General features: G+C 32.6%; 1 pseudogene across 1 annotated transcript; it reads left to right on the plus strand.

Moving 5' to 3' along the window:
• The first annotated feature begins 243 nt into the window (after nt 1-243).
• On the plus strand, nt 244-1,787 carry LOC148204366 (uncharacterized; annotated as a pseudogene). The gene is made up of 2 exons (XR_015786257.1): nt 244-1,282; nt 1,558-1,787. The product of XR_015786257.1 is annotated as an uncharacterized LOC148204366 (transcript).
• The last annotated feature ends 9,632 nt before the right edge of the window (nt 1,788-11,419 follow it).

Genomic DNA, 11,419 nt, shown 5'->3' on the forward strand with positions numbered 1-11,419 from the left:
CTGCCTTAACCATGCCACGGGCCATTCAATATTGGGCCTCGTTACTGTGCATGCCATTTTGGGCCTCGGCTTAATATGGTATCAGAGCAGGTCTAGTACCTGCTCTGCTTCCGCTCCGCCTGCTTTCTTTCTTGATAGGTTCTTGGACTGGTTCATACAATTCTTGACCCCATGGATCATGTTGAATTCAACAACCCAGCCAGCCCTTACTACCTACATCCAGGAGAGAATCCTGGACTCACCCTCATTACACAAACTCTGAATGAAAACAATTACTCCTCTTGGAGTAGAAGCATGAGAAGAGCCTTGCTTTCCAAGAACAAAGTTAAATTCATTGATGGGTCCATAAATAAACCACAGAAAGATGATATATTGTATGATGCTTGGGAAAGATGCAACATGATGATATTGTCTTGGATAACCAAGACTCTCTCTCCATAAATTGCCGAGAGCGTCATATATGTGGAAGAGGCAAAGAACTATGGGAAGAGTTGAAAGAAAGGTTCTCTAAAGGTGATCATTTCAAGATTTCTGATCTCCTTCAAGATATACATTCTATTAGACAAGGGGAAAGAGGAGTTAGCCAATTCTTTACAGATTTAAAAATTCTGTGGGAAGAATTGGAGTTCTTAAGACCCATTCCCACTTGCACATGCAAGATACCATGCAGTTGTGCCCTCTCAAAAGTTTTCTTGAAATACAGAGAAATGGAGCATGTAATATGCTTTCTAAAAGGATTAAATGACTCATACAACACTGTTAGAACGCAGATTCTCCTAATGGACCCCCTTCCAAACATCAATCGGGTTTTCTCTCTTATCATGCAACAAGAAAGACAAGAAAAACATGGGTCAGCTGATGTTAAAGTCATGGTTAATGCCACTGACAGAAACAGCCAGTGGAAAGGCCAGGGACGAGGACCTGGATTGCGTGGTCAAGGAAGAGGAAGAGGTAGAAATCCCTAACCATGGGAAACAGTGCTCCTATTGCAACAAAATGAACCACACAGTTGATGAATGTTACTCTAAACATGGATATCCACCTTGGTACAAGAAAGCAGAGGGCAATCAAGACCGAAAGAGTGAATGGACTGCTGCCAATGCTTGCCAAAACACTACTGAACAAGATGGAAATCAGAGAGCACAACCTAATAACAACAACAACATTTTTAACTCTCTTACTGCAGAACAAATGCAGAAGCTACTTCGAATGATTGACAAAGATGATGAACCGACCCACAAAATTAATCAAATTCAAAGAGCTGATAGTACAGATAAGCAAGGTATTTCATCCTGGATACTAGATACTGGTGCCACAGACCATGTGACACATGATAAAATAAATTTCAACACATTTTATCGTATCAAACCTATATCTGTGAGATTGCCTAATAACACTGTCTTAACTGCTAGGCATGCTGGTACAGTACAATTGTCTAAAGATCTTGTCATTTACAATGTGTTATACATTCCTGAATTCTGTTTTAATTTGATTTCTGTTCAAAGTCTTATCAAGGACTTGAATTGTAGTCTAACTTTCTCTTCCAAGGTTTGTCAGATAAAGCAGAACCATACATTGAAGATGATTGGATATGCTAACTGTTGGGGAGGGCTCTATTATTTGCAAGACATTCCTAAGCTTGACCAAAGGCACACTGCCACGACTGCCTTTTTCTTTTAAAAAGACAAATGTAAATCTATGGCACTGTAGGTTAGGCCATCCAGGGGACAAAGTTATGAAACAGATATGTGGTGATTTTCCTTATGTCAAATTAGGCACAAATATTGTTTGTGATACTTGTCATTATGCCAAACAACGAAAACTGCCTTTTTTGCCTAGTACTACTATTACTGCTGAATGTTTTGATATTGTTCACTGTGATATTTGGGGCCCTTTTGGTACTGCTTCTATTCATGGCCATAAATACTTCCTCACCATAGTTGATGACTATAGTAGGCATACTTGGATTTTCTTAATGAATAATAAAGGCCAAACTAGAGACTTGCTGCAGAATTTTGTAATTAAGATTAAAAATCAGTTTAACAAAGGAATCAAAGTTATTAGATCTGATAATGGCCCTAAATTTAACTGTATAGATTTTTATAGATTGCATGGTATTACTCATCAAAGGAGTTGTGTTGAAACTCCTGAACAGAACTCTGTAGTTGAAAGGAAACACCAGCACATTTTGAATGTTACCCGTGGTCTCCTTTTTCAAGCCAGTGTGCCTAACACTTACTGGTCCTATGCTGTTAGCCATGCTGTTTACCTCATAAATAGGTTGCCTACCCCCATTCTCGATAACAAAACCCCTTTCGATCTGCTTTACAATCTGTCCCCTTCCTATTTAAATCTCAAAATCTTTGGATGCTTGTGTTTTGTCTCTACCCTTGAACATAACAGGAATAAACTTGACCCAAGAGCTAGAAAAGCTGTTTTTCTAGGCTACAAATTTGGTGTCAAGGGGTATCTTGTCCTTGACATAAACACCAAAGAGCTTCTCATAAGCAGAAATGTGGTCTTTCACGAAGACATCTTCCCCTATAAGAGTCTGCAGGAAAGCCATACAGATTCCGCAACTAGGAAGGAGACAACTGATTCATTAAACAATCTCTTAGGAGATCAATATCACATGGATGATACCCTACATGTTGAATCTGAAAATACAAATAAGGAAGAGACACAACAGCTCACTGTTAGTGAAGACAGCAGTGACACTGCAGGAGATAACCAGGACCTCCAATTGCAAAGAAGGTCAAATAGAACCAGAAGAGCTCCTGAATACCTTCAAGATTATGTTCACCAGGTGCATCAATCCCTATCTCTGAAAAATAATCTTAAAACTCCTTATCCTATATCCAACCTGCTGTGTTGTGATAATCTTACAGAGAGGCATCTAAAATATACCATGGCTGTCACGGTTAGCAAGGAGCCAAAATCCTATAGTGAAGCAAAAGGTATGAATGAATGGGTAGAGGCCATGCAGAGAGAAATTAAAGCCCTGCAAGATAATGACACGTGGGTTCTAACCCAGCTGCCCCCAGGAAAGGCTGCTATAGGGTGTAAGTGGGTATATAAGACAAAGTATAAAGCTGATGGGAGCATTGAAAGGTTCAAGGCTCGCTTGGTGGCGAAAGGCTACACACAACAGGAGGGAATAGACTACCTTGACACTTTTTCTCCTGTTGCCAAACTAACTACAGTCAGATTGCTTATTGCCCTAGCAGCTTCAAATAATTGGTTTCTACACCAACTAGATGTGGACAATGCTTTCCTACATGGAGACCTCAATGAAGAGGTATACATGGAGCCACCTCCAGGTTTGTTCAACCACAACAAAGGGCAGGTTTGCAGATTGAGAAAATCCCTATATGGCCTAAAGCAGGCCAGTAGGCAGTGGTTTGAGAAATTATCCTCTTTCTTGACATCTGTTAATTATATACAATCTAAGTCTGACCACTCTCTGTTCATTAGAACAACTCCTACCAGTTTCACTGCTTTACTTGTGTATGTAGATGACATTGTTTTGACAGGGAACTCTATAACAGAGATCAACAGAATGAAGGAACTGTTACACAAGAAGTTCCGAATAAAGAACCTTGGTGAGCTCAAGTATTTTCTGGGTCTGGAAGTTGCCAGGTCAAAGAAAGGCATTCATTTATGCCAAAGGAAGTATGCTTTGGACATACTGGAAGAAACAGGGATGTTAGGATGCAAGCCTTCCTTTACACCCTTCCTCAGCGAAACAACCTCCTTATATAAAAAGGATAGCTACCTGGATGATCCAGGACCATATAGAAGACTAATAGGAAAGTTGCTCTATCTTACAAATACTAGACCAGATTTATGTTTTTCAGTTAATTTACTTAGTCAGTTCATGCAATCACCAACTGACCATCACTACCGTGCCACTCAGCACATTCTCAGGTATATTAAGGCCAAGCCCTCTGAAGGGCTATTCTTCTCTGCTGATTCTTCCATGCAGCTAAAGGCATTCAGTGACTCTGACTGGGCTACTTGCCCCAACACTAGAAGATCTACAACGGGATTCTGTGTCTTCCTCGGTTCATCTCTTATCTCCTGGAAGTCTAAAAAGCAGAAGACCGTTTCCAGGTCATCCACAGAAGCCGAGTACAGAGCACTAGCAGCCACTGTATGTGAAATACAGTGGCTCTGTTACCTATTACATGATTTTCAAGTTAAGGAATCAGGGATCCCTGCTTTGTACTGTGACAATAAATCTGCGAGACACATAGCTCACAACCAAAGCTTCCACGAACGCACCAAGCATATTGAGCTTGATTGTCATGTGGTTCGTGAAAAGCTTCAGGAACGACTCCTCACTCTCCTTCCCGTACGATCCGACGAGCAACTTGCTGACATTTTCACCAAGTTCCCTCATCGCGTCAAATTCAAAACCATTGTACCCAAACTTGGATTGGTAACCATACACCATCCAGTTTGAGGGGAGGCTATTGAGAATCAAACAAATTACTTCTAGGGCTACGTTCAATGGACCGAAATACATTCGGTTTAGGGGTTGTTACTTGCTTTTATGGTACCGTTTTCTGTTGTATCAGAACTCTATAAATAGAGTTCTGTTTTGTATTTTATGGGTAACAAAAACAGAGAAACATTCAGTATTATGCAATAATATCAGATTAAAGAAAGGTTACCTCTTACTTGTTCGTCTCTCTCCCCTCTACATTTTTCTCTTCTGCACCGACGTGATCTGAGGCTCCCAAGGCTGCCGGACCACCGCTGGACCACCATGCTTTGAGAAGGAACTCTCTGGAAAGCTCCGTTCTCTCTCCTCACTCGTATGACAGCTCCTGGACACGTTTGCAGAAGAGGCTGAAGCTGACTGCCTTAACCATGCCACGGGCCATTCAATATTGGGCCTCGTTACTGTGCATGCCATTTTGGGCCTCGGCTTAATAGTATATGTCACCTAAAGAAGAGAAGCAAAAGTGTTCGGAAAACTTGTAAGGGAAATGAACGGCCACAAACGCAACACACATGAAATATTTCCAAATGAGGAAGTGCCGATGTTAGAGCAAATTGCTTAGGAGAAAGTTCTGGTGTCAACAAACCAAAGTTAAGAATTGTGACGCAAACTAAAGTTGGTAGCATCTGAGCCAGTATATATATGTTTTTGTAAGTGAGAAAGAGATAATAAATGATAACATACCGGTATTCTTATTGGTATTCTTATTTTTATTATTTTATTTGTGTAATTCAAAATGATAATAACATAACAAATGAGTTTTGCTTAATTTGTGCCTTAATTTGTGCTTAAATTGTTGAAAACACAAGCTATGCTGTTACCATTAATTTAGCACTTGTTAACAAACCACTCTCTCTAAATATATTAAGATATGATTTTACAAAAAAAGAAAGAGAAATTTATGATACAGTGAAAGAGTGTGAGGGAGTAAAAGTTTAAGATATTACTTCAGTAATCACTATTGAATATAGGCTCATTTTCTTTGGTTGGTTATGTTTATAAAATTATCTCTAAAGTTTTTGTAAATAGGATTAAGAAAATTGAATTAAATTGAATTAATTAAATTAATTAATTAAATTTATAAATTTTGGAACAATTAGAAAATTATAAAAACGTAAAAAAAAAAAATCTTGAGATAAACTTTCTCAAAATACCTATTTCAACATGATTTTAGATAGGTTTAACATAAAAATATTTCACTTAGTGTGACTCTCATTGTAAAAAGTGATAAACAATTCTCCATAAAAAACAACTTAAAAGAGGAACACATGAATTTATCATTCCATTAACAAACTATGAAACTTCTTCCTCAAAATAAAATAAATAGATTATATTGAGATCTATATATCTTTCACTAGATATCTCACACCCAACAATCCATATGCACACATTCCATACGCTCCCACGAAAGATATGAAATCAATCAAATAACTTACATTTAATAGTTTAAAAATACTGCTTTTGCCTAATAGTAAGGTTTATACAAATTTTCAACTGGAAAAATATATTAGAAACTATTTGAACAAATTTGTAAAAAGTTATGCATTTTCACATTTTATACATAACTATTTTGGTTGAAAACTTTCTTTTTCTGTGAAAATAAAATAAAACTGAATACACATGAACAAAATACTATGATACGTATGAAATATTTTTTTTATGTCTACCATCATTCTTCTCTACAGAAAGACGAAAATTAAATAGAATACATCAAGATAAATGTTTTTTTACACCCAATACAATTACTTGATAACAACTTTTAGGAGTAATATAAATCATTTAAAAAAGTAAACTTTTTATATTTATAAGAAAAAAGAGAGATAGAAGATAAAATATTAATGAATGTAAAACGAGTATAATTTTTTTGGAATGGCAAGTAACTAAACCCTTTTAAAACCAAGTTATATTTTTGCTATGAAAAAGACAACTAGATTTAAAAAAATTGAAAGAATGAAAAAGGAAAATAACATGAGAAAGAACTACATTAGAAGATCTTAAACCCTAATAGAAGATTATTCAGAAGAAGCAAACAGGGGATAGTAGTTAGTAGGTTGTGACTTGTGGGAGTTTGAAACCAAAAGCAGTTGTATTTTACTTGAGAACTCTTGTATACGAACTTCATTTTAAATTATTTTCTACATTAAAAAAAGGTTAGGCCAAACAAAACAGTAATTAAAAAGAAGTTAATAAATATAGAAATAAGAGAAAAATAATGAAGAAGTAATAAATAGAATGAAAAACATACCTCTCAAAGTAAAGAGCAAAAGGTGCAACACAAAATGCAGCAACAATATGGCGATATGCAATGAGTGAAAAGATGAAGGAACCCTGAACCAAAATGACCCTTGAAAGAAGCTGCATCCCTGTCATAAAACCTTGCACCATTATCATGCTCAATACAACCTGCCATGATGTGAAACAATCCCTCAAACCCCTCCTTTTCTTTTCTTCCATTGCTCTCTCCATGTCACTCATGTCTCCCTCTGAGAAAAGCAAAAAAAAAAACAGTCAATAAAACTCTATCTTTATAACATAACACAAGATGTGTAAGGTTTTGGACATCGGCACCTTATGTAACTGTATATGTCACCTGAAGAAGAGAAGAAAAAGTGTTGGAAAACTTGTAAGGGAAATGAACATGGCCACAAACGCAACACACATGAAAGAAAAAGTGTTATATATCTTAGGAAAGCCGTTGTGTGACAGTGATCATATGTCGTAACTAAATAGTTAGATTGGGACGTTTTTCGTGAGGTAATTAAGGTTGGTGCCGTGTTAGAATGCCAGGAGTGAATATTTCCAAATGAGGAAGTACCGATGTTAGAGCAAATTGCTTAGGAGAAAGTTCTGGTGTCAACAAACCATAATAAGTTAAGAATTGTGACGCAAACTAGAGTTGGTAGCATCTGAGCCAGTGTTGAATTACGTGGCCGAAAGTTAAGTGTTTGGTCTTTTCTGTGGTTTTCTTGGTTTATATATCACTTCTGTTTTGACCTAGACAACCTATGATGGCATGAAATATATTCATGTCGAACTGACACAAACGTTGAACATCGACAGGGAATATTAAACCTAGAGAGAGACTCAACATACTTTATTATGTAACATAACAAATGAGAAATCTCAACTTAGTATTCTATCGTCATCTGTTTTATAGTGAGAGATCTTGAACGCCATTATTTACGTACCAAATTGTATAAGTTTAACTTTATATTAGGGCAACATGTAAAGAAGACTTCCATATTATAGGTGACATGCATATGGTGTTTTGGAATCCAAATTTAGCAGATCCAAATCTTTGAACTGGAAATTTTGTCGGTTAATTTTGTACAGGTTGGTGAGTATGTACGTAACATATAGGTTAATAGCTAGACTAATTGAATGGGTGATATAGGCAGGGTCGAGATTAAGCAAAAAATCATTTTCTACGCATTATATATATATATATATATATATATATATATATATATATATATATATATATATATATATATATATATATATATAATAATGCATGATTCAATTGGGTTTTCCCATTTTTCATCACATCCGTTTAAGACATTCCGTGATGCTTTTGAATGCCCCGTTTCTGCCAAACTAGTGACTTGTGAGTGAAGAAAAAAATGATTTCGAAAATATTTATCATTAAAAACAAAAGCTTTAAACAAAGCTAACTGTATGTAAGTTAGTGAAAATGTTTTAATTTTAATAGAATAAGATATCACACTTATAATAGGGAAATAATGTAAAAGAATATATATTTTAAGTGTAACTCAGACATTTTTATCATATGTTTTTTTTAATTAGATCCAGTTCAAAAATCATGTTTATATAAGATATTGACATGATTTTTAATCTAGATAATTAATTTATGAATATTTTATTTTATATAATTTTGTATATTGTTTAACTTTTCTTATTCTTAATTAAGATCAAACTTAAATTTCACTTAAATTCTTTAAGATTTAAAACTAGATTGCCTTATAAAATTGATTTTGGAATAAGATGTTGACAATTAAATTATATATATATATATATATATATATATATATATATATATATATAACGGGGATAAACAAAGAGTTATAAACAAATTTAAATTTGAGGAAATGGAATAACATGATTTTCAAAGTAGGTTACAAGAGGGGAACACACAGTTAATTAAGGAATATATTACGTATAAATATAAAGGGATTAAGGAATTAATACTATGAAATGGAAACATAAGTACCTACTAATCTCTTATATGAAGAATTCATGTGTGAGAGGTAGTTAATCCTCGTTAATGAGTATTATATGATCTTATATTAAGATATGATTTTACAAAAAAGAAAGAGAAATTTATGATACAGTGAAAGAGTGTGAGGGAGTAAAAGTTTAGGATATTACTTCAGTAATCACTATTATTTCCCAAGTAAATAAGACACCAACAAATAGGCTCATTTTCTTTGGTATCTAAAGTGTTTGTAAATAGGATTAAGAAAATTTTCACAAAAGTTATAGATAAAACATCTATATGAAAAAAATAACTCTGTTTTTATTTGATTAGTATTTTCTATTAAGTATTAAATTCATTTTAGTTAATGATTTCTGTGAATGACTATTTTGAAATCAAAAGAGAAAAATTGAATTGAATTAAATTAATTAATTCAATTTATAAATTTTGGAATAATTAGAAAATTATGAAAACGTAAAAAAAAAATCTTGAGATAAACTTTCTCAAAATACCTATTTCAACATGATTTTAGATAGGTTTAACATAAAAATATTTCACTTAGTGTGACTCTCATTGTAAAAAGTGATAAACTATTCTCCATAAAAAACAACTTAAAAGAGGAACACATGAATTTATCACTCCATTAACAAACTATGAAACTTCTTCCTCAAAATAAAATAAATAGATTATATTGAGATCTATATATCTTTCACTAGATATCTCACACCCAACAATCCATATGCACACATTCCATACGCTCCCACGAAAGATATGAAATCAATCAAATAACTTACATTTAATAGTTTAAAAATACTGCTTTTGCCTAATAGTAAGGTTTATACAAATTTTCAACTGGAAAAATATATTAGAAACTATTTGAACAAATTTGTAAAAAGTTATGCATTTTCACATTTTATACATAACTATTTTGGTTGAAAACTTTCTTTTTCTGTGAAAATAAAATAAAACTGAATACGTATGAACAAAATACTATGATACACATGAACTGAGAAGGGCAGAGAAGGCTTACCTTAAATGTTTTGAAGATGCTTTAGTTACCAAATGAAATTGGCAAAGTATTAGAAAATCTCTTCAACGTTGAACCTTAAAAAATGTAAGAACGAACTCCTCAACGATAAATACAAAAAATAATTAATCATGATTGAATTTCATGTTATATACCTTGTTGCCCAGATGAAGAACATCGTTTTGACTAAAGAGAGACGAGGATAACAATCTACCATGTTCGTGGTATTTGATTTCTCAAATTCAAATGATAACAAAGTATCAGGTAAATAAAAGAATTTCCTTGATTTGTGTTCCAATCTGTTGAAGAAAACAAACTATTTTCTTAACATATTCAACCAATTTTTAACACATCTAAATATATTTAAATTAAATATACTTGATTTCCCCAGAAATTCAACTCTTTTTTTTATATTGTCAATTAAAAAAATTATCTATCAACCAATCATAAATTAATTTTATAATAAATTTATGATATACATATATATTTGCGTTAAAAATGAGTGTTATTGACTACTTCTCTACGTTATTAAATTACTGTTTAATTAATTACTATTTGTTATATTTCTGTTGATAACAGAAAATTTATACCGTATTCCATGAATTCCTGTAGAGTGATATGCAACTGCTAATTTAATAAACATAAATAATACGAAAAAGAAAGAAACCTTTTAAGAAGGATGTATAGTAAACAAATAATTTTTTTTAAATCAATCAATTCTAATAAAAAAATGTGGGAGAGAATGAAATAGATGTACTTTAATGAGTATTGATCCTTTCAACTCAAAGTTTGTTACAAAAGAATTGTAAGATAAGAATAATTCTAAGAGGTGTGATGTTCTTTCTACTTATATTTATTGTTTCAATAAAACTCTTATTCGATTTGATTTTTTTTGCATGTATTTATTTATTAATAAATGTCATATAATTTTAACTTAGGATACAAGTTATGATTTATTCATTAATTAAGAATAGAATTTATATAAAATCAAACTATAATTGATAACAGAAAAAATAGATCAAGTGAGGGAACGTTAATTTTTTCTAATTTTTCCATAACATATTTTTCTTCGAAGCAATAATCTTTTACTTGAAAAGGATCCATTTTCTCAATATTCATTCAATCCAATATCAATGTAGTCAATGTAATGAATATAAAATGTAAGTATGACCATATTTGATTATGCATTTATTTTAATGTTTATTTTCGCCCATCTTTAATACTAAATATGTTTTTGTGTAATTTATTCTTAAACATAACCCCTCTATGACATAATACATCAAATTAAAAAAAAAATATTTGAAAACCAAAAAAAAATTACTAAGAGCAAAAGTAAAAAATAATAATTTCAAATATGTTATTCATGAAGCAAACCCTTCTAGTTCATCTAATTCAAAACCATAAATTCCTTAAAGTGTAATCATAAAATGGTAAGATGAATATTGCATATATAATACTTTAAAAAGTATTTCTGTGTTTCAAAAAACAAGTTAATTTTTTTCAAAAAACAAGTTAATTTTTTTCTCAAACATTAATAATAGGGTTACACAAACTTTTCAACTAGAAAAATAAAAATAAAAATATATTAGAAACTAGATGAAGTTGTATATGGTAAAAAGTTATGCATTTTCCTATTTTAAACATAATTGTTTTGGTTGAAACCTTGTTT

This window comes from Vigna umbellata, chromosome 1 (genome assembly GCF_029865625.1).
Source record: "Vigna umbellata cultivar VRB3 chromosome 1, Vumbellata_1.0, whole genome shotgun sequence".
In the NCBI taxonomy this organism is placed as follows: domain Eukaryota; kingdom Viridiplantae; phylum Streptophyta; class Magnoliopsida; order Fabales; family Fabaceae; genus Vigna; species Vigna umbellata.